The sequence below is a fragment of the Schistocerca serialis genome, chromosome 3 (genome assembly GCF_023864345.2).
Source record: "Schistocerca serialis cubense isolate TAMUIC-IGC-003099 chromosome 3, iqSchSeri2.2, whole genome shotgun sequence".
In the NCBI taxonomy this organism is placed as follows: domain Eukaryota; kingdom Metazoa; phylum Arthropoda; class Insecta; order Orthoptera; family Acrididae; genus Schistocerca; species Schistocerca serialis.
The window spans coordinates 543,978,957-544,005,068 of NC_064640.1; the positions used below are offsets into that span (position 1 = coordinate 543,978,957).

Here is a 26,112-nt window from a genome sequence, read left to right on the forward strand (position 1 = left end):
GATCAGCATTCTTTGTTGCAACAGGATTACATGGTCTACATGTAATTATCGGAACATTTTTCTTATCAACATGTCTACTTCGACATTCAATAAACCAATTCTCACCAAGACACCACTTTGGATTTGAAGCAGCAGCATGATACTGACACTTTGTAGACATAGTATGATTATTCTTATACATTTCTATTTATTGATGAGGTAGATAATTGTTTTTCTAGTATAAATAGTACATTTGACTTCCAATCAAAAAGCTTGATATAAATCAAGAAAAACAATCCTAATTTTATCTACAAGAATTTTTATTAGATTTATTATTCCAATAATTGTTATAATCCTGGCAACAACATTATCAAAAAAATTAATTAATGACCGAGAAAAAAGATCACCATTTGAGTGTGGATTTGACCCAAAAAATCAGCACGAATACCATTTTCACTTCGATTCTTCTTAATTCCAGTAATTTTCTTAATTTTTGATGTAGAAATTGCACTAATCCTCCCAATTGTAATTATTTTTAAAACTTCAGACATTATAATCTGAACAGTATCAACAATATTTTTATTATAGTATTATTAGGTGGACTATACCATGAATGAAATCTAGGAGCCTTACAATGAGCAGAATAAAGGGTTGTAGTTAAACATAACATTTGGGTTGCATTCAAAAAGCATTGATATAATCAATCAACCTTAAATTGAATAAGAAGCGAAGTATTGCAGTCAGTTTCGACCTGGAAGGTTGGTAAATAAAATACCCTTATTCTTATTAATTGAAGCCAAAAAGAGGCGTATTACTGTTAATAATATAATTGAACTATAAAGTTCCAATTAAGGAAATGTAAAGCCAATATGAAAGCTGCAAACTTTTTATATTAGCGGTTAAACTCCGTTAACATTTCTAAAATTTATATAGGTCAAATAAAACTACATTTTCACTCTAAAAATAATATATGTATATTTATAAATACCTAAAAGTAAAAATACTTCCTTAACATCTTCAGTGTCACGCTCTAACTATAAGCTATTTAAGTAAACGAAAAATAATACCACCAAAATAAATAGTCAAAAAATAAAAGTTAAAAGATAAATCATAAAATTAGAATCATATCAACCTTGTATATAACTAATTAAATAAATAAATAGTCTATACAAACCTTCACCACCAAATAATTCACCTCAACCATAATCAAATGATTTAGATGAATAATAACCCAATTTTAAAGGAAAATATCTAATATACTTAGTCGAAATAAAAGGTATAAACCACATAGAACCAGCAAATCTGACAAAAGAAAGTATACTTAAAGAAAAAAATTTTGAGAAAAATCAAAATTGGAAATAAGATAACCCAAATAAGCACCCAAAACAACTACAGTGATAGTTAAAAACTTTAAATAATAAGGCAAGGCAATCACATGAGGAACAGGAAAAATTAACCAAGACAAAAGACTACCACCAAAAACAGCAACAAACAATAAACCAATTATACCAAAAGATATATAATAACCCTTATCATCAAAAGAAAATCTTGAATAAAAATAATTATCACCAGATATTGAATAATAAAAATGACGAAAAGAATAAGAAGCAGTTAAACCAGTAGAAAAGAAATAAAGAAAAAAAAAATCAAACAATTAATTCATCTTAAACAAACCATTTCAAGAATTAAATCCATTGAATAAAAACCTGCTAAAAATGGGATACCACACAAAGACAAACAAGAAACATTAAAACAAACTGAAGGTAAAGGCATAAAATTAACAATTGAACCTATAAAACGAATATCCTGAGAATCCTTTAAATTATGAATTATTGAACCTGCACACATAAACAATAAAGCCTTAAATAAAGCATGAGCTAATAAATGAAAAAATGCAAGTTTTGGATAACCCATAACCAAAATTCTTATTATTAAACCAAGTTGTCGTAAAGCAGAAAGAGCAATAATTTTCTTCAAATCAAATTCAAAATTTGCTCCCAAAACAGCCATAAACATAGTTATACAACCAATTAAAAGTAAGAATCAACCACAATTATAAGTATCTAATATTGGTCTGAAACGAATTAATAAATAAACCCCAGCAGTAACAAGAGTAGAAGAATGAACCAAAGCAGAAACAGGAGTAGGGGCAGCCATAGCAGCTGGAAGTCAAGAAGAGAAGGGAATTTGAGCTCTTTTAGTTATACCTGCTAAAACAATTAATATAGTAATAAGCTTCATTTCAAAAGAATTAGAAATAAAATCACATTAATAAATATAATTTCAACCACCAAAATTCAATATTCAAGCAATAGAAATTAAAATAGCAACATCACCAACACGATTAGAAAGTGCGGTTAACATACCCGCACTATAAGATTTCACATTTTGATAATAAATGACTCAAATATAAGAAACTAAACCTAAACCATCCCATCCCAATAAAATTCTAATCAAATTAGGACTGATAATTAAGAAACCTATAGAAAGAATAAATATTAAAACAATAATAATAAAACGATTTATATTTTTTTCTCCCGACATATAATCCTCTCTATAATAAATAACCAAAGAAGAAATATACATAACAAAAGACAAAAATAAGAGACATTCAATCCAAAATTAAAGTCATAACAACCATAGAACCATTTAAATTAAAAAGTTCTCATTCAACAAAAACTCTATAATCAATTATTAAATAATAAATACCCAAAATAAAAATTATAGTTCTAGAAAAAAAATAAAGAAAAAAAACTCAAAGAACAAATAGAAAACAAATTCACAGCCTAAGATGAAAAATTCATATCATTGATTCCACAAAACAACATTTTTAATTAAAATACTTAAGCAACTTAAACAAAAAAAAATACTCTCCCTTTAAACAAAGAATATTTAAAGGCAATCAATGTAAAAGTATAAGATGATATTCACGAAAATAACCAAGAGAACAAGTATAAACACCAGAATAATAATTACCATGCTGAGAATAAGAATACATATATAAAGTATAAACAGCTCTAAAAAAAGACAAAAAAATGAAAGCAAAAAATCTAAAATAAGATCATGATATAATTCTATTTAATAATCTAAGTTCACCTACCAAATTTAAAGAAGGAGGAGCAGCTATATTAGAAGATCTCAAAAGGAATCATCATTAAGCCATTCTTGGTATCAAATTAATTATACCCTTGTTAATTAATAATCTTCGTCTACCTAAACGCTCATAAATAATATTAGATAAACAAAATAAACCAGAAGAACACAAACCATGACCAACCATTAAAGAAAGAGAACCCATACAACCTCATCAATTCATAGTTATCAATCCTCCAATAACCATTCTTATATGAGAAACAGAAGAATATGCAATTAAAGACTTTAAATCAACCTGACGAAAACAAATAAATCTAACAATAACCCCACCAGATAAACCTAAAGACAATCAAAAATAATTAAAATTTAAACTCAAATAAGAAATAACCCTCATAACACGAAAAATACCGTAACCACCTAACTTTAATAAAACACCAGCAAGAATCATTCTACCAGAAATAGGGGCCTCAACATGGGCCTTAGGAAGCCACAAATGTGCCAAAAATATCGGCATCTTAACTAAAAAAAGCAAGAATTATAAACACATAAAATATAAAATAATAAGAACCAAAATCAACCAATAAAGGAAAATACAAAGTATTAGAAAAATCATAAACCTTAAATAACACTAATAATAAAGGCAATCTAGCAACCAGAGTATAAAAAATTAAATAAACACCAGCCTGCAACCGTTCAGGTTGATAGCCTTAACCCAAAATCAAAAGTAAAATATAAAAAGAAAGAAGACTCAATCTAGCAAACGAACAATAAAGCATAATCATTAAAATTAAGACTATAAAGACAAAAAATTAGAATGATAAGAACTTAAATAAACTGAACATCTAGCAGTAATTATTAAGGAACAAATTCAAAAACTAAGCAGAATCAAACTAAAAGAAAAATAATCAGTAGCAAAATAATATCTAATCATATTCAAATCTGCATATGAATAAACACAAATCATAAAAACAAAACTAGACAGAAACATTAAAGAATGAACCAACCATCAACAATTATTGACCAAACAAAGAGGGATCAAAAAAATAGATACAAATAAATACTTTAACATAAAGATAAACCAATAGAATTAAAAAAATCATTCCCATGAGAACGAATTATTGAAACTAAATTAGAAAAACCTAAAGCACTTTCACAAACAGAAAAAACCAAAAAAATAACAGGAAAAAAAATCATAATCAAACTCAATAAGAAAAACAATAACCAATATAAATAAAGAAAGAACAATATATTCTAATCTCAAAAGAACCATTAATAAATGCCTACGTTTAGAAGAAAAAACATAAACACCAACAAAATAAATCAATAAAGAAGTAAAGACAGAGAATATAAACATTAGTTTTAATAGTTTAAAAAAAACGCTGGTCTTGTAAACCGGAAATAAGTCCAGCCCCCACTTTTAAAACTTCAGAGATGGAAAAGCTTTCCATCATCGGTGCCCAAAACCGATATTTTTGATAAACTAACCCCTGAAATGATCAAAATAATATACATATCGCTATCAAACGTAATATATATTAATTTTATTAAATTAAGACACCCAATATCAATAATGCTTTTCATTATCCTACAAACTTTTCTAGTTGGACTAATAACAGGAACAATAATGGAAAGATATTGATTATCATATATTTTATTTTTAACGTTTCTTGGTGGTATATTATTTCTATTTATTTATATTACGAGAATTGCATCAAACGAAATATTTCAACCTAAATCAATTACGATAAATATTACCTTAACAATATGAATATTTATCTTATCAACATTAATTATTTTAGATATAACAATATTTATAGACTTTTTCAAAAATACTGAAACTATAAATATTGATAATTCAATCAATTATCAAGAAATAACAATTTCTTTAGAAAAACTATATAACAGACCAACATTCATTATCACAATAATAATAATAATTTATTTATTTTTAGCACTATTAGCAGTTGTTAAAATCACCAACATTAGCCAGGGGCCTATTCGTAAAATAAGATAATTTACTAATGAATAAACCCTTACGATTCAGACATCCTTTAATTAAAATCATTAATAACTCTTTAGTTGATTTACCTGCACCAACAAATATTTCATTTTGATGGAATTTTGGGTCCCTACTAGGGTTATGTTTGGTAATTCAAATTGTAACTGGACTATTTTTAGCCATACATTATACATCAAATATTGAAATAGCATTTAGTAGTGTAGTTCACATCTGCCGAGACGTAAATCATGGCTGAATTATTCGAACCTTACATGCAAATGGAGCTTCTATATTTTTTATTTGAATTTATTTACATGTCGGTTGAGGAATTTACTATGGATCTTACATATACATGCACACCTGAATAATTGGTACAGTAATCCTATTCTTAGTTATAGCAACTGCATTTGTAGGATACGTTTTACCTTTATGTCAAATATCATTTTGAGGTGCGACAGTAATTACTAATTTATTATCAGCAATTCTGTATTTAGGAACAGATTTAGTTCAATGAGTATGAGGAGGGTTTGCTGTTGATAATGCAACATTAAATCGATTCTTTACATTCCATTTTGTACTACCGTTTATTATTTGTGCAATGGCAGCAATTCATTTATTCTTCCTCCACCAAACAGGGTCTAATAACCCCTTAGGCCTAAATGGGTATATTGAAAAAATCCCATTTCACCCATACTTTACTTTCAAGGACTCTATTACATTTGTATTAATAACATCATTATTAATTATACTGTGCTTGATTAATCCTTACCTCCTGGGAGATCCAGATAATTTTGTACCTGCCAAACCGTTAGTAACCCCCGTCCATATTCAACCAAAATGATATTTCTTATTTGCATACGCAATTCTACGATCAATCCCTAATAAACTAGGAGGTGTTATTGCATTATTCTTATCAATTAGAATCTTAATAATTTTACCATTTTATAATAAAACACCATTCCAAGGTATTCAATTCTATCCTATCAATCAGATTTTATTCTGAATTATAGTAGTTTTTGTATGCTTACTAACATGAATTGGAAAACGACCTGTTGAAGAACCTTACATTATAACAGGACAAATCTTAACAATTATCTACTTTACATACTTCTTAATTAATGTACATGTTGCGAACACATGAGATAAACTAATTAAGGAATAATAAGTTAATTAGCTTAGCAAAAGGATATGTTTTGAAAACATAAAACTAGAAGTTTAACTCTTCTATTAACTTTTCTTAAAAAATTTCACTAAATAAATGAAATAAATAAAGTCTTTAAACCAACAAAGAAAATAAAAAATTTAAAGATAATGGCAAAAACCTTTTTCAAGCTAAGTACATTAACTTACCATAACGAAAACGTGGTAATGTCCCACGAACTCAAATAAAACCAAAGGACATAACAGCAAGCTTAATAAAAAATGTAAAAGAATAAAAGTGACCACCTAAAAAAATTAAAGCTAATAATATTCTTATAAAAACATATTCAATATTAAAACCTGAAACTAACTCAGATTCACCTTCGGCAAAGTCAAAAGGAGTACGGTTAGTCTCAGCTAAACAAGAAGCAAAACAAGCTAAAGCTAAAGGAAGAGAAATAATAATAAATCAACCATAAAGCTGATAATTTATAGAATCAAACATGTTAAAACTACCAATTAAAATAATTAAAGATAATAAAATTAAAGCCGAAATAACTTCGTATGAAATTGTTTGAGCAACAGAACGAAGAAAACCTAATAAAGAATAATTTGAATTAGAAGACCAACCAGCAATTATAACAGTATAAACACCTAATCTAGTACAACATAAAAAAAACCAAAAACCATAAGAAAAAGAACACATATAAGTTAAGTAAGGGAAAATCACTCAAACAGCCAAGGAAATTGTTAAATTAAAAATAGGAGAAAAGTAATAAAGTAAATAATTAGATATAATAGGAATTGGCTGCTCCTTACAAATTAACTTGATAGCATCACTAAAGGGGTGAGAAATTCCAACAAAACCTACCTTATTTGGACCCTTTCGAATTTGAATGAAACCTAAAACCTTACGCTCTAATAAAATTAAAAAAGCAACACTAATTAAAACACAAATAACTAACAAAAGAAAATTCAAAATAAACATAAATAAATCATAAAGTATCAATACTATTTGTAGAAAAAATCTACATAAATGAATTTATGCTGCTAGTGGTACTGCTAGCGTACATGGTCGAATTACATTTCTAATTGTTTCAATTAATACTATAAATGATATTAATGCAGGTGGCGTTCGTTGGGGGACAAGGTGTGAAAATATGTGATTGGTATGATTAATTCATCCAAATAACATAAATCTTAATCATATAGGTAGAGCGATTGCAAATGTTAATGCTAAATGTTTTGTTCTAGTAAAGATGTAGGGGAATAATCCTATGAAATTATTAAATAGTATTATAATAAAGATTGAAATGAAGATGAATGTTGTACCATTAAATGATTTTGGTCCTAGTAGTGTTTTAAATTCATTGTGTAAGGTTAAGTCTAGTTTATTTCAAATAATATTAATTCGTGATGGTGTAAGTCAAAATATTGATGGGATTAATAATAATCCTAAGTATGTTCTAGTTCAATTTAATGATAAATTGAAGATATTAGTTGATGGATCAAATGTTGAAAATAAGTTTGTTATCATTTTCAATTCAAGTTCTTTATATCAATTGTTCTTTTTTCTGCTCTTTTAATAAGATTTGGTTTAAATGAGAAAAAGTTTATTTCATTAAATAAAATTAATGTAGTCGAAAATATAATAAATAGGGAGAATCATATGAGAGGGGATATTTGAGGGATTTGAATTAAATTTCCCCATCAGAAGTAGTCGTTAATTTACTACTTTTTGGTTTAAGAGACCATTACTTACTTTCAGTCATCTGATGTATTTCAAGGTTACTAATTATTTAGTTATTTTAGATTGACACTCTAATGTTATATATTTTAACTAACTCCTTGGATTATCTTAGATAATCACTTGATAAATAAGTTTACTGAAGTTCTTTCAATTACAATTGGTATGAATCTGTGGTTTGCTCCACAAATTTCTGAGCATTGTCCAAAGAACAGTTCAGGTCGGTTTATTGTAAATGTTCCTTGGTTTAGTCGGCCTGGCGTTGCGTCAATTTTTACCCTTAATGCAGATACTGCTCATGAGCGTAGAATGTCTGATGCTCTTGTTAATACTCGTACTTCCGTATTTATTGGTAGAATTGTTCGGTTATCTACATCTAGAAGTCGAAATCCGTCGTTTTCTAGGTCTTGTTCTGTTGTTATATAAGTGTCGAATTCCACATCTATAAAGTCAGAATATTCATATCTTCAGTATCATTGTCGTCCAATTGTTTTAATTGTGATTATTGCGTCTACTGAATCATCAAGTAAATATAGTAGTCGTAATGATGGGAGTGCAATAAAAATTAGTGTAATTGCTGGTAGTGCTGTTCAGATTGTTTCAATTAAATGTCCAAGAAGTATGTTTCGGTTTGCATAGGCAATGAATAATATGTAACTTAGGGCATAACCTACAATTACTGTAATTAATAATAATATGACCATAGTATGATCATGGAAGAATGATAGTGGCTCCATTCATGGTGAAGCTCCATCTTGAAGGGATAAATTTGATCATGAATTTATCTAATAAAAGGTCAAACCTTTATTTGTAGAGCCTAAATCTACTGAACTAATCTGCCATATTAGAATCTAGAAATTAATGGTAGTTCTGAGTAACTGTGTTCTGCAAGTGGATTATTTTGTAGTCATTCTGTTGATCTTCTTATATTAGCTCTAAATATGATTGCCCGGTTTGTAACCATTCTTTCTCATATAATTACAATGAATATAATGATTTCTACAATAGAAATTGTAGACCCAATTCTTGATACTACATTTCATGATGTATATGCATCTGGATAGTCTGAATATCGTCGTGGTATTCCTGCTAGTCCTAGGAAGTGTTGAGGGAAGAATGTTAAGTTTACTCCAATAAATATAATTGTAAATTGGATTTTTAATCATGTATTATCTATAGTTAATCCTGTAAATAATGGGTATCATTGAATAACACCTCCTATGATTGCGAATACTGCTCCTATGGATAACACATAATGGAAGTGAGCTACTACATAATATGTATCATGTAATACGATGTCAAGTGATGAATTTGCTAATACTAATCCTGTTAATCCACCAATTGGGAATAGAAAAATAAATCCTAAAGCTCATAATAGCGGTGGATTGAATTTGAATTTAGTTCCATATAGTGTAGCTAATCATCTGAATACCTTAATTCCTGTAGGTACAGCAATAATTATTGTTGCTGATGTAAAGTATGCTCGTGTGTCAACATCTATTCCTACTGTGAATATGTGATGTGCTCATACAATAAATCCTATTAGTCCAATTGATAATATAGCATAAATTATACCTAATGTTCCAAATGATTCAATTTTTCCTCTTTCTCGACATACAATGTGAGAAATAATTCCAAATCCTGGCAGAATTAAAATGTAAACTTCTGGGTGTCCAAAGATTCAGAATAGGTGTTGATATAGAATTGGGTCACCCCCTCCTGCAGGGTCAAAGAATGATGTATTTAAATTTCGATCTGTTAATAGTATAGTAATAGCCCCTGCTAATACTGGAAGCGATAAAAGGAGGACAAGGGCTGTAATAGCTACAGATCAGACAAATCAAGGTGTTTGATCTAGAGTTATACTTTCTGATCGTATATTAATTGCTGTTGTAATGAAGTTTACTGCACCAAGAATAGCAGATACACCTGCTAAGTGAAGTGAAAAAATAGCTACGTCTACAGATGCCCCCCCATGTGCGATAGCTCCTGCAAGAGGAGGGTAAACTGTTCATCCTGTACCAGCACCGTAATCTACTACAGAAGATGTAAGAAGAAGGGTTAGTGAAGGCGGTAGTAATCAAAAACTTATATTATTTATTCATGGGAATGCTATATCTGGTGCACCAATTATTAATGGTACGAGTCAATTACCAAATCCACCAATTATAATAGGTATTACTATAAAAAAATTATTACAAATGCGTGGGCTGTAATAATGACATTATAAATTTGGTCATCTCCAATTAGAGATCCTGGTTGACCAAGTTCAGCACGAATAAGTATTCTTATTGATGTACCTACTATTCCTGCTCATGCTCCAAATAAGAAGTATAAAGTACCAATATCCTTATGGTATGTTGAGAATAATCATTTTTGCGGTAAGATGGCTGAATTTAAGGTGGCAGACTGTAAATCTACTTATGAGATGTTTCTGTCTTACCATGCTTTAGGCCTTATATTCAATTATGATTCTAGACTGCAATTCTAGAGGTGTAAAATCTTACTAAGGCCTAAAAGATTATTCTTTTAATTATAACTTTGAAGGTTATTAGTTTGGTTAACTTAAGTCCTTAGTATAATGAGATTAAGGTTGATGTTGAGATAATCCGATTGTTGAAATTATTACTGTTATAGGAAGAATAATTCTTGATTTTTGAGACTTTATTTTTATAGATCATGAATTTTCTGTGTATGACATAATTAGGGCTGAGAATCTAATACGTATATAATAATAAAGTGTAATAGTAGTTAATACAACCATAATTGTCATAATAGTTGTTATGTTATTTTCTATCAATGATTGTATTACAATTCATTTTGGTAGAAATCCAAGGAATGGCGGTAAACCCCCTAGGGATAAGGGGGATAAAAATATTATGAATTTAATTTCAGTTTTTATATTTCTGGGTGAATAAATTTGGTTTATAGAAAATAGATTTATTTGCTTAAATAATAAGAATATAATTAATCTTAATAGTGAGTAAATAATAAAGTATAGTTCTCAAATGTTTTCTCTAACTGTTAGGGATCTGATTATTCACCCTAAATGTCTAATTGATGAATATGCTAGAAGTTGTCGTAGAGATGTTTGATTTAAACCACCTATTGCACCAATAATAGTTCTTAGAATGAAAATTGTTCAAATGAAAATTCTTAGTTTTTGCCATGTTATTAGTGTTAAACAGTTATTTCATCTTGAAGCTCCTATTACATCTGGAAATCAGAAATGAAAGGGTGCAGCCCCGATCTTTAATAATAATCTAGATCTAATTATTATTGATGGAATAAATTCTGTTTCTCATCCTATTGGATACTTTATTTGAATGAGCAAAATTGAAATTAATAGTATTGTCGATGCTATTGCTTGGACAATAAAATATTTAATTGATGATTCATTTATTATTATATTTTTATTTCTTGCTAGGAGCGGAATAAATGAAAGTAAGTTGATCTCAAGTCCTATTCAAACCCCAAATCAGGAGTTTGATGAAATGGACGGGATCGTTCCTATCATTAATGTTGTTAGGAAGAGAACTTTTGTAGAGTTGTTGGTCATTAAAAAGGAGAGGATTGATACGTCTATAAATGGGGTATGAACCCATTAGCTTGTTTAGCTTACCTTTTTACATTAAGGTGTATGATGCACGTTAGTTTTTGATACTAAAGGAGGTAGTTTAATTCTGTCTTTTGTAATTTTTAATGAAGGTAATTTTATTTACTTGATTTACCCTATCAAGGTAACCCTTTAGTCAGGCACTTCATTTATATTTAATATATATATTAAAAAATTTTTTAAAAAATTTGTTTATGTATTATTTTGTTTATTTCTAATTAATTTATCTCGGTTAGGATAATTGAATATATATTATATATAATAAATAATTTACATTAATATATTTCATTTAATTAAATTTAAATACCTATAATGTTAATTATAGGTATTTATAGACAAACTTTATTGTCTATAATATAACATACAGTCACCAATGATTTTTATTTTACAATTTCCATTCCTAACTTTAGCCCATATAAACAGGTACTCATCGGCGTTTAACTTCTTCTTTCTTCGTGTACTCAACACAAAAGGCATGCTAGGAACTAGTGCACCATAAGGCACGTTAGATAACAGACCAGTTGTCTCTGCTATGCTCCATGTCTTCCATGTTAAAATATTTGCATCTGGAAATGCTTCAAGGCCACCATAATCACAATGATGGCCCCACACAACTGCAAGTGTGAGCCATGTACCCCCTCCAAATAGAGCTTGTACATCACATTTGAAGTTCAGTTTAAGTCCACGAAACACATTTGGACCTCCAATCAATTGTTGTTTATTGAACTGACCAGCCAAGGCAATATCAATTCCCTTCAAAGATCTGTAGACAGGAACGCTGCGCCGCCAGCGACGACGCCATGCATGTCGCAGAGGCATTGCTGTGACACGTTGATTCAAGTAAACGTCATCCATGTTAAAATATTGGCATCTGGAAATGCTTCAAGGCCACCATAATCACAATGATTGCCCCACACAACTGCAAGTGTGAGCCATGTACTCCCTCCAAATAGAGGTTGAAGATCACATGTGAAGTTCAGTTTAAGTCCACAAAACACATTTGGACCTCCAATAAATTGTTGTTTATTGAACTGACCAGCCAAGTCAATATCAATTGCCTTCAAAGATCTGTAGACAGGAATGCTGCGCCGCCAGCGACGACGCCATGCACGTCGCAGAGGCATTGCTGTGGCACGTTGATACAAGTAAACGTAGCAAGCCAACGCCCAGCGAAACCCAGTGCTTTGCTTCCGCACTCCTCGACGTTCACGGAGCGAATGACGCTCCGTGTTGCTGCGCAGCGCCAGAGCGCGGCGCTTATCGCTACGTCACTTCCGCTGATTATCTTGATTTTCCAGCAACACGGGCCTATTGTCTATAATATAACATTCAGTCACCAGTGATTTTTATTTTACAATTTCCATTCCCAACTTTAGCCCATATAAACAGGTACTCATCGGCGTTTAACTTCTTCTTTCTTCATGTACTCAACACAAAAGGCATGCTAGGAACTAGTGTACCATAAGGCACATTACATAACAGACCAGTTGTCTCTGGTATGCTCCATGCCTACCATGTTAAAATATTTGCATCTGGAAACGCTTCAAGGCCACCATAATCACAATGATTGCCCCACACAACTGCAAGTGTGAGCCATGTACTCCCTCCAAATAGAGCTTGTACATCACATGTGAAGTTCAGTTTAAGTCCACGAAACACATTTGGACCTCCAATCAATTGTTGTTTATTGAACGCACCAGCCAAGTCAATATCAATTGCCTTAAAAGATCTGTAGACAGGAACGCTGCGCCGCCAGCGACGACGCCATGCACGTCGCAGAGGCATTGCTGTGGCACGTTGATACAAGTAAACGTAGGCCGCTGGGCTCTTTGTCACGCAAGTCACGTGACAGAGTGCGAGAGAGAGCGCTGTGGAGTGTTAGACAGAGAGCGCAATACGGGCCCTAGTATTACTAGGCCCGTGTTGCTGGAAAATCAAGTTTATCAGCGGAAGTGACGTAGCGATAGGCGCCGCCCTCTGGCGCTGCGCCGCAGCACGGAGCGTCATTCGCTCTGCGAACGTCGAGGAGTGCGGAAACATAGCACTGGGTCTCGCTGGGCGTTGGCTTGCTACGTTTACTTGTATCAAATGCAAATATTTTAACATGGACTACATGGAGCATAGCAAAGACAACTGGACTGTTATCTAAAGTGCCTTATTGTACACCAGTTCCTAGCATGCCTTTTGTGTTGAGTACACGAAGAAAGAAGAAGTTAAACGCCGATGAGTACCTGTTTATATGGGCTAAAGTTGGGAATGGAAATTGTAAAATAAAAATCACTGGAGACTGTATGTTATATTATAGACAATAAAGTTTGTCCTACACGAGAACCATCCTTATCTATCATGTATCTGCGCAAAGAGTCCAGCGGGCTAAGTCCCGCTCAAGGTCACCCGCCTACCGAACAACCAAGACGGGCCAAGTCACATAGCAATATGTGAACAGTGTTTTTACTTTTTTTTTTAAAAAAATGTCACGGGATAGATGAGGATGGTTCTCGGGTAGGACAACCTGCACACAAGTTCCATTCCCAAATTCCAAGTTAAAATATTTGCATCTGGAAATGCTTCAAGGCCACCATAATCACAATGATTGCCCCACACAACTGCAAGTGTGAGCCATGTACTCCCTCCAAATAGAGCTTGTACATCACATGTGAAGTTCAGTTTAAGTCCACGAAACACATTTGGACCTCCAATCAATTGTTGTTTATTGAACTGACCAGCCAAGTCAATATAAATTGCCTTCAAAGATCTGTAGACAGGAATGCTGCGCCGCCAGCGACGACGCCATGCACGTCGCAGAGGCATTGCTGTGGCACGTTGATACAAGTAAACGTAGCAAGCCAACGCCCAGCGAGACCCAGTGCTTTGCTTCCGCACTCCTCGACGTTCACGGAGCGAATGACGCTCCGTGCTGCTGCGCAGCGCCAGAGCGCGGCGCTTATCGCTACGTCACTTCCGCTGATAATCTTGATTTTCCAGCAACACTTGCCTATTGTCTATAATATAACATTCAGTCACCAGTAATTTTTATTTTACAATTTCCATTCCCAACTTTAGCCCATATAAACAGGTACTCATCTGCGTTTAACTTCTTCTTTCTTCGTGTACTCAACACAAAAGCATGCTAGGAACTAGTGTACCATAAGGCACATTAGATAACAGACCAGTTGTCTCTGCTATGCTCCATATCTTCCATGTTAAAATATTTGCATCTGGAAATGCTTCAAGGCCACCATAATCACAATGATTGCCCCACACAACTGCAAGTGTGAGCCATGTACTCCCTCCAAATAGAGCTTGTACATCACATGTGAAGTTCAGTTTAAGTCCACGAAACACATTTGGACCTCCAATCAATTGTTGTTTATTGAACTCACCAGCCAAGTCAATATCAATTGCCTTAAAAGATCTGTAGACAAGAACGCTGCGCCGCCAGCGACGACGCCATGCACGTCGCAGAGGCATTGCTGTGGCACGTTGATACAAGTAAACGTAGGCCGCTGGGCTCTTTGCGCAGCGCGTAGCGCTGCGTGCGTCACGCAAGTCACGTGACAGTGTGCGAGAGAGAGCGCTGTGGAGTGTTAGACAGAGAGCGCAACACGGGCCCTAGTATTACTAGGCCCGTGTTGCTGGAAAATCAAGTTTATCAGCGGAAGTGACGTAGCGATAGGCGCCGCGCTCTGGCGCTGCGCCGCAGCACGGAGCGTCATTCGCTCTGCGAACGTCGAGGAGTGCGGAAACATAGCACTGGGTCTCGCTGGGCGTTGGCTTGCTACGTTTACTTGTATCAAATGCAAATATTTTAACATGGACTACATGGAGCATAGCAGAGACAACTGGTCTGTTATCTAAAGTGCCTTATTGTACACCAGTTCCTAGCATGCCTTTTGTGTTGAGTACACGAAGAAAGAAGAAGTTAAACGCCGAAGAGTACCTGTTTATATGGGCTAAAGTTGGGAATGGAAATTGTAAAATAAAAATCACTGGAGACTGTATGTTATATTATAGACAATAAAGTTTGTCCTACACGAGAACCATCCTTATCTATCATGTATCTGCGCAAAGAGTCCAGCGGGCTAAGTCCCGCTCAAGGTCACCCGCCTAGCGAACAACCAAGACGGGCCAAGTCACATAGCAATATGTGAACAGTGTTTTTATTTTTTTTTTTTTAAATCTCACGGGTTAGATAAGGATGGTTCTCGGGTAGGACAACCTGCACACAAGTTCCATTCCCAAATTCCACGTTAAAATATTTGCATCTGGAAATGCGTCAAGGCCACCATAATCACAATGATTGCCCCACACAACTGCAAGTGTGAGCCATGTACTCCCTCCAAATAGAGCTTGTACATCACATGTGAAGTTCAGTTTAAGTCCACGAAACACATTTGGACCTCCAATCAATTGTTGTTTATTGAACTGACCAGCCAAGTCAATATAAATTGCCTTCAAAGATCTGTAGACAAAAGATATTGACGTGGCTGGTCAGTTCAATAAACAACAAGTGATTGGAGGTCCAAATGTGTTTCGTGGACATAAACTGAACTTCACATGTGATGTACAAGCTCTATTTGGAGGGAGGACATGGCTCACACTGGCTAACTAAGCTAACATGGAAGACATGCAACATAGCAGAGACAAGTGGTCTGTTATCTAAAGTGCCTTATTGTACACTAGCTCCTAGCATGCCTTTTGTGTTGAGTACACGAAGAAAGAAGAAGTTAAACGCCGTTGAGTACCTGTTTATATGGGCTAAAGTTGGGAATGGAAATTGTAAAATAAATATCACTGGTGACTGTATGTTATATTATAGACAATAAAGTTTGTCCTACCCGAGAACCATCCTTATCTATCCCGGGACTTAGCCCGCTGGGCTCTTTGCGCAGAACTGACCAGCCAAGTCAATTTCAATTGCCTTCAACGATCTGTAGACAATTGATATTGACGTGGCTGGTCAGTTCAATAAACAACAATTGATTGGAGGTCCAAATTTGTTTCGTGGACATAAACTGAACTTCACATGTGATGCAAGTCATGCAAGTCACGTGACAGTGTGCGGGAGAGAGCGCTGTGGAGTGTTAGACAGAGAGCGCAACACGGGCCCTAGTATTGCTGGAAAATCAAGTTTATCAGCGGAAGTGATAAATTTATTAATAATTATAATGTTTAAATGATTATTTTAATACATTTATTTACCTAGGATTATAGCTACTTATGTTGTTAGCTTAAAATAGGTTATTATATTATAAATTATATAATAATATGTAAATTAATATTAAATATTATTATAATTGGATATAATAAATATAATCAATATTATTAAATATAAAATTTTTATTAATATAAATAATTATATTAATTATAATAATATAATTTAACATATTTTTTATAATTAGATTATTTAACTAATTAATATTTAAGTTAACTTAATATAAAGTTAATTTTATATTAATACAATATTATATTCATTTACATAATTATATAAAACATATTTAATATATTATTTAATCCTTCTTTATTATTAGTAAAAAGAAAGATTAAATAAGAAAGAATATAATACATTTATTGGTATACATGTTCCATATTGTTCTTTATTTATATATAATAGAGAAGTTGTTGTGGTCATTCGAGGGTGCGTTTCTTCTTTTTTGTCATTTTTTGTGTATTTTTTCTTTTTTTTTCTTTAAATATTTGATTCTTTTATTTTTTCTTATATTTATAAATTTTTAAATTTCTTATTTTGTTTACAAAAGTTTTATTCTTGCTTATTTATTCACTTTTTCTTTGTATTATATGTAAGTTTTGTTAAACTAAATGGTCTATTTTGCAGTAATTTGATTTAATTATCAAGTGATTTTGGATTTAGCAATTGATTTAGTATCGGCATAATTCGTGCCAGCAGCTGTGGTTATACAATTGATACAAGTGAATATTATTGGTTAAGACAGTTGTTTATATTTTTAGGGTTAAAATATAAATTTGTAATGTGAAATGTTAACATTTATTTATAGCTCTTTTTATGGATCTCTGAAATTTGAATAATAAACTAGAATTAGATACCCTATCATTTTAAATGTTAATTATATTTACCAGGGTACTATTAGTTAAGGTCTTTAAACCCTAAGAATTTGGCGGTATCTCATTCCATTCAGAGGAACCTACCCCATGATTGATAATAGACGATTTACTCCACTTCATTTATTTGTTTGTATATCTCCGTTACCAGAGAATCTTTTTAGAGTTATAATTCTCAAGATTTATAATTATAAAATATTTCCAGTCAAGGTGCAGCTTATAGTTAAGAGGAGGTGTGTTACAATAGATTTTTGTTTATAACGGATTTGATGGTGAAGTACTATTAATGAAGGTGGGTTTGATAGTAATTTAATTTATTTAATTTTACTGATATTGGCTCTGAGGTGTGTACACATCGCCTGTCGCTCTCATTATTGATTATTCTATTTTATTATTTTAATTTAGCTTCAATTTAGATGAGATAAGATTTAACATAGTAGATGTACTGGAAAGTGTATCTAGGAAGAGTTTCAAGATATAACTTATTAGTAAAGTGTTTCATTTACACTGAAAATTTTTCTGTGCAAATCAGGATATCTTGATTATTTACTTTATTATATTTATATTTTGTTTATTTAATTATTTAATAAAAATAATTTTGTCGAATTTTGTCTTAGTATATTTTGTAGAATTGATTTTTTAGATTATAGTTTATTGGTAATGTAATTGTTTTATGAAATATTATTTTAAATTTTTAAAGTAGATTTTATTTATTTTACCTTTTGTATCGGGGTTTATCAAAATTTTAGTATTTACTTTACTTGTCTCGATTTTGGTTGATTTATAAATAAATTACAGTTAATGTATCATAATTATTATTAAATTATTTATAGAAATGAGATGTTAATCGTTTCCCAAGATATCTAGTTTATTAAGAAAAAATTTAATTTTTTGAAGTTAATTGTTTGTATTTAATTTTTTAGGTATAAATATTATCTTATTTATTCTTTAAGGGATAAGGTTTGAAGTTAATAACCTATAATTTGTTTTATAAAATATAATAGTAAGTTTTAAACCAGCTATCTCTAAGATTACGTTTTAGTTCATTATTTTTATTTTTGATTTTATAATTATTTTAGGTTTTTTATTAAGATTATAAATTTAATTTTTCTAATAATGATAGAATTAGTATATATATTTGTATATAATTTTTACCCTGTGAATTTATTATAAGGAACTAGGCAAAATTGATTTCCGCCTGTTTATCAAAGACATGTCCTCTTGAAAATACTTTGAGGTCTGGCCTGATCACTGAGCAGATTTTTAAAGAGCCGCAGTATTTTGACTGTGCAAAGGTAGCATAATCATTAGTCTCTTAATTAGTGGCTGGAATACATGGCTTGACGAGAAATCAACTGTCTCTTAACAAATTTTTGAATTTAACTTTTGAGTCAAAAGGCTTAAATTTTTCTTTAGGACGAGAAGAACCTATAGAGCTTAACATTTTATTTTTATATAGTTTTTTGTTTGTCTTTCTATATTTAATGATGATGTTTTGTTGGGGTGACATGAAGAATAATTAAACTCTTCATTACTATATCATTTATTTATGTTTGTTGTTTTGATCCATAATTTATTATCATAAGATTAAGTTACCTTAGGGATAACAGTGTAATTGTTTTTGAGAGCTCATATCGACAAAGCAGATTGCGACCTCGATGTTGGATTAAGAAAAATTTTGGGTGCAGTAGCCCAGTAATTAGGTCTGTTCGACCTTTAAATTCTTACATGATCTGAGTTCAGACCGGCGTGAGCCAGGTTGGTTTCTATCCTAAGATTATTAATTCATATTAGTACGAAAGGACCATATGGTTGAAATATTTTTTATTTTATTGATTAATACTAATTAAATTACTATTTTGACAGATTAATGTGTTGAATTTAGAATTCATTTCTGTAGACCTTTTCTACAAATAGTATTGATACTTCATGATTTATTTATGTTTATTTTGAATTTTCTTTTATTACTTATTTGTGTTTTAATTAGTGTTGCTTATTTAACTTTATTAGAGCGTAAGGTTTTAGGTTACATTCAAATTCGAAAGGGTCCAAATAAGGTAGGTTTTGTTGGAATTCCTCAACCCTTTAGTGATGCTATCAAGTTAATTTGTAAGGAGCAGCCAATTCCTATTATATCTAATTATTTACTTTATTACCTTTCTCCTGTTTTTAATTTAATAATTTCCTTGGCTGTTTGAGTGATTTTCCCTTACTTAACTTATATGTGTTCTTTTTCTTATGGATTTTTGTTTTTTTTATGTTGTACTAGATTAGGTGTTTATACTGTTATAATTGCTGGTTGGTCTTCTAATTCTAATTATTCTTTACTAGGTTTTCTTCGTTCTGTTGCTCAAACAATTTCATACCAAGTTAGTTGGGCTTTAATTTTATTATCTTTAATTATTTTAATTGGTAGTTTTAACATGTTTGATTTTATATATTATCAGCTTTATTGTTGATTTATTATTATTTCTTTTCCTTTAACTTTAGCTAGTTTTGCTTCTTGTTTAGCTGAGACTAACCGTACTCCTTTTGACTTTGCCGAAGGTGAATCTGAGTTAGTTTCATGTTTTAATATTGAATATGGTGCAGGTGGTTTTACTTTAATTTTTTTACCTGAGTATACTAGAATTGTTTTTATAAGAGTATTATTTGCTTTAATCTTTTTAGGTGCTGAATTTTATTCTTTTATATTTTTTATTAAGCTTGCTGTTATGTCCTTTGGTTGTATTTGAGTTCGTGGGACATTACCACGTTTTTGTTATGATAAGTTAATGTACTTAGCTTGAAAAAGTTTTTTGCCATTATCTTAACATTTTTTTATATTCTTTGTTGGTTTAAAGATTTTATTTATTTCATTTATTTAGTGAAATTTTTTAAGAAAAGTTAATAGAAGAGTTAAACTTCTAGTTTTTTGTTTTCAAAACATATGCTTTTCCTAAGCTAATTGACTCTATTATTCCTTAATTAGTTTATCTCATGCGTTTGCAACATGTACATTAATTAAGAAGTATGTAAAGTAGATAATTGTTAAGATTTGTCCTGTTATAATGTAAGGTTCTTCAACAGGTCGTTTTCCAATTCATGTTAATAAGCATACAACATCTACTATAATTCAGAATAAAATCTGATTGATAGGATAGAATTGAATACCTCGGAATGGTGTTTTATTATAAAATGGTAAAATTATTAAGATTGTAATTGATAAGAATAATGCAATAACACCTCCTAGTTTATTAGGGATTGATTGTAGAATTGCGTATGCAAATAAGAAATATCATTCTGGTTGAATTTGGACGGGGGTTACTAACGGGTTGGCAGGTACAAAATTATCTGGATCTCCCAGGAGGTAAGGATTAATAAAGCACAGTATAATTAATAATGATGTTATAATACAAATGTAATAAAGTCCTTGAAAGTAAAGTATGGGTGAAATGGGATTTGTTCAATATCTTCATTTCGGCCTAAGGGGTTATTAGAACCTGTTTGGTGGAGGAAGAATAAACGGTAGTACAAAATGGAATGTAAAGAATCGATTTAATGTTGCATTATCAACAGCAAACCCTCCTCATACTCATTGAACTAAATCTGTTCCTAAATACGGAATTGCTGATAATAAATTAGTAATTACTGTCGCACCTCAGAATGATATTTGACCTCAAGGTGAAACGTATCCTATAAATGCAGTTGCTATAACTAAGAATAGGATTGCTGTACCAATTATTCAGGTGTGTATGTATATGTAAGATCCATAGTAAATTCCTCATCTGACATGTAAATAAATAGAAATAAAAAATATAGAAGCTCAATTTGCATGTAAGGTTGAATAATTCAGCCATTATTTACGTCTCGGCAGATGTGCACGACACTACTAAATGCTAATTCAATATTTGATGTATAAAGTATAGTTAAAAATTGTCCAGTTACAATTTGAATTACCAAACATAACCCTAGTAGGGACCCAAAATTCGATCAAAATGAAATATTTGTTGGTGCAGGTAAATCAATTAAAGAGTTATTAATGATTTTAATTAAGGGATGTCTGAATCGTAAGGGTTTAATCATTAGTAAATTATCTTACTTTACGAATAGGCCCCTGGTTAATGTTGGTGATTTCAACAACTGGTAATAGTGCTAAAAATAAATAAATTATTATTATTATTGTGATAATGAATGTTGGTCTATTATATAGTTTTTTAAAGATATTGTTATTTCTTGATAATTGATTGAATTATCAATATTTGTATTTTCAGTATTTTTGAAAAAGTCTATTAATATTGTTGTATCTAAATTAATTAATGTTGATATGAAAAATATTCATATTGTTAAGGTAATAATTATCGTAATTGATTTAGGTTGAAATATTTCGTTTGATGCATTTCTCGTAATATAAATAAATAGAACTAATATACCACCAAGAAACGTTAAAAATAAAATATATGATAATCAATATCTTTCCATTATTGTTCCTGTTATTAGTCCAACTAGAAAAGTTTGTAGGATAATGAAAAGCATTATTAATATTGGGTGTGTTAATTTAATAAAATTAATATTTATTACGTTTGATAGCGATATATATATTATTTTGATCATTTCAGGGGTTAGTTTATTAAAAATATCGGTTTTGGGGGACCGATGATGGAAAGCTTTTCCACCTCTGAAGTTTTAAAAGTGGGGGCTGGACTTATTTCCGGTTTACAAGACCGGCGTTTTTTTCAAACTTTTAAAACTAATGTTTATATTCTCTGTCTTTACTTCTTTATTGATTTATTTTGCTGATGTTTATGTTTTTTCTTCTAAACGTAAGCATTTATTAATGGTTCTTTTGAGATTAGAATATATTGTTCTTTCTTTATTTATATTGGTTATTGTTTTTCTTATTGAGTTTGATTATAATTATTTTTTTCGTGTTATTTTTTTGGTTATTTCTGTTTGTGAAGGTGCTTTAGGTCTTTCTATGTTAGTTTCAATAATTCGTTCTCATGGGAATGATTTTTTTAATTCTTTTGGTTTATCTTTATGTTAACGTATTTATTTATAGCTATTTTTTTGATCCCTCTTTGTTTGGTCAATAATTGTTGATGGTTGGTTCATTCTTTAATGTTTCAGTCTAGTTTTGTTTTTATGATTTGTGTTTATTCATACCCAGATTTGAATATGATTAGATATTATTTTGGTATTGATTCTGCTTAGTTTTTGAATTTGTTCCTTAATAATTACTGCTAGAGGGTCAGTTTATTTAAGTTCTTTTTATTATAATTTTTTTGTCTATATAGTCTTAATTTTAATGATTATGCTTTATTGTTCGTTTGCTAGATTGAGTGTTCTTTCTTTTTATATTTTTTTTGAGGCTAGATTGGTTCCTACTTTACTTTTGATTTTGGGTTGAGGCTATCAACCTGAACGGTTGCAGGCTGGTGTTTATTTAATTTTTTATACTCTGGTTGCTAGATTGCCTTTATTATTAGTGTTATTTAAGGTTTATGATTTTTCTAATACTTTATATTTTCCTTTATTGGTTGATTTTGGTTCTTATTATTTTATATTTTATGTGTTTATAATTCTTGCTTTTTTAGTTAACATGCCGATATATTTGGTTCATTTGTGGCTTCCTAAGGCCCATGTTGAGGCCCCTATTTCAGGTAGAATGATTCTTGCTGGTGTTTTATTAAAGTTAGGTGGTTACGGTATTTTTCGTGTTACGAAGGTTAATTCTTATTTGGGTTTAAAGTTTAATTATTTTTGATTGTCTTTAGGTTTATCTGGTGGGGTTATTGTTAGATTAATTTGTTTTCGTCAGGTTGATTTAAAGTCTTTAATAACTTATTCTTCTGTTGCTCATATAAGAATGGTTATTGGAGGATTGATAACTATGAATTGATGAGGTTGTATGGGTTCTCTTTCTTTAATGATTGGTCATGGTTTGTGTTCTTCTGGTTTATTTTGTTTATCTAATATTATTTATGAGCGTTTAGGTAGACGAAGATTATTAGTTAACAAGGGTATAATTAATTTGATACCAAGAATGGCTTTATGATGATTCCTTTTGAGATCTTCTAATATAGCTGCTCCTCTTTCTTTAAATTCGGTAGGTGAACTTAGATTATTAAATAGAATTATATCTTGATCATCTTTTAGATTTTTTGCTTTAATTTTTTGTCTTTTTTTAGAGCTGTTTATACTTTATATATGTATTCTTATTCTCAGCATGGTAACTATTATTCTGGTGTTTACACTTGTTCTCTTGGTAATTTCGTGAATATCATCTTTTACTTTTACATTGATTGCCTTTAAATATTCTTTGTTTAAAGGGAGAGTATTTTTTTTGTTTAGGTTGCTTAAGTATTTTAATTAAAAATGTTGTTTTGTGGAATCAAAGATATGAATTTTTCATCTTAGGCCTTGAATTTGTTTTCTATCTGTTCTTTGAGTTTTTTTACTATATATTTTTCTAGAACTATAATCTTTATTTTGGGTTTTTAATATTTTATAATTGATTATAGAGTTTTTGTTGAATGAGAACTTTTTAATTTAAATGGTTCTATGGTTGTTATGACTTTAATTTTGGATTGAATGTCTCTTATTTTTATGTCTTTTGTTATGTATATTTCTTCTTTGGTTATTTATTATTCAGAGGATTATATGTCGGTGGAAAAAATATAAATCGTTTTATTATTATTGTTTTAATATTTATTCTTTCTATAGGTTTTTTAATTATCAGTCCTAATTTAATTAGAATTTTATTGGGATGGGATGGTTTAGGTTTAGTTTCTTATTGTTGAGTTATTTATTATCAAAATTTGAAATCTTATAGTGCGGGTATGTTAACTGCACTTTCTAATCGTATTGGTGATGTTGCTATTTTAATTTCTATTGCTTGAATATTGAATTTTGGCGGTTGAAATTATATTTAAAATTATGATTTTATTTCTAATTCTTTGGAAATAAAGCTTATTACTATATTAATTGTTTTAGCAGCTATAACTAAAAGAGCTCAAATTCCCTTTTCTTCTTGACTTCCTGCTGCTATGGCTGCCCCTACTCCTGTTTCTGCTTTGGATCATTCTTCTACTCTTGTTACCGCTGGGGTTTATTTATTAATTCGTTTCAGACCTATATTAGATACTTATTACTGTGGTTGTTTCTTACTTTTAATTGGTTGTATAACTATGTTTATGGCTGGTTTGGGAGCAAATTTTGAATTTGATTTGAAGAAAATTATTGCTCTTTCTACCTTAAGACAACTTGGTTTAATAATAAGAATTTTGGCTATGGGTTATCCAAAACTTGCATTTTTTCATTTATTAGCTCATGCTTTATTTAAGGCTTTATTGTTTATGTGTACAGGTTCAATAATTCATAATTTAAAGGATTCTCAAGGTATTCATTTTATAGGTTCAATTGTTAATTTTATGCCTTTAACTTCGGTTTGTTTTAATGTTTCTAGTTTGTCTTTGTGTGGTATACCATTTTTGGCAGGTTTTTATTCAAAGGAATTAATTCTTGAAATGGTTTGTTTAAGATGAATTAATTGTTTGATTTTTTCCTTTATTTCTTTTCTACTGGTTTAACTGCTTCTTATTCTTTTCGTCTTTTTTATTATTCAATATCTGGTGATAATAATTTTTATTCTAGATTTTCTTTTGATGATAAGGGTTATTATATTTCTTTTGGTATAATTGGTTTTTGTTTGTTGCTGTTTTTGGTGGTAGTCTTTTGTCTTGGTTAATTTTTCCTGTTCCTCATGTGATTGCCTTGCCTTATTATTTAAAGTTTTTAACTATTACTGTAGTTGTTTTGGGTGCTTATTTGGGTTATCTTATTTCTAATTTTGATTTTTCTCATAATTTATTTTCTTTAAGTATACTTTCTTTTGTCAGATTTGCTGGTCCTATGTGGTTTATACCTTTTATTTTGACTAAGTGTATTAGATATTTTCCTTTAAAATTGGGTTATTATTCTTCTAAATCATTTGATTATGGTTGAGGTGAATTATTTGGTGGTCAAGGTTTGTATAGACTATTTATTTATTTAATTAGTTATATACAAGGTTGATATGATTCTATTTTTAAGATTTATCTTTTAACTTTTATTTTTTCAATATTTCTTTTGGTGGTATTATTTTTCGTTTACTTAAATAGCTTATAATTAGAGCGTGACACTGAAGATGATAAGGAAGTATTTTTACTTTTAGGTATTTATAAATATACATATATTATTTTTACAGTGAAAATGTAATGTTTTATTTAAACTATATAAATTTTAGAAATGTTAACGGAGTTTAACCGCTAATATAAAAAGTTAGCAGCTTTCATATTGGCTTTACATTTCCTTAATTGGAACTTTATAGTTCAATTATATTATTAACAGTAATATGCCTCTTTTTTGCTTCAATTAATAAGAACAAGGGTATTTTATTTACCAACCTTCCAGGTCGAAACTGACTGCAAAACTTCG

General features: G+C 30.5%; 2 long non-coding RNA genes across 2 annotated transcripts in view; one reads left to right on the plus strand and one right to left on the minus strand.

The window, feature by feature from the left end:
- Nucleotides 1–19,184, minus strand: part of LOC126470427 (uncharacterized) — a 44,561-nt gene extending 25,377 nt beyond the window's left edge. Inside the window, exon 1 of the long non-coding RNA XR_007586184.1 lies at nt 19,084–19,184. This is a non-coding gene — a long non-coding RNA (uncharacterized LOC126470427). The remainder of the gene's footprint in view (nt 1–19,083) is intronic.
- A 67-nt stretch (nt 19,185–19,251) lies between these two features.
- LOC126470420 (uncharacterized) overlaps nt 19,252–26,112 on the plus strand; it is a 38,616-nt gene continuing 31,755 nt past the window's right edge. Inside the window, exon 1 of the long non-coding RNA XR_007586178.1 lies at nt 19,252–19,413. This is a non-coding gene — a long non-coding RNA (uncharacterized LOC126470420). The remainder of the gene's footprint in view (nt 19,414–26,112) is intronic.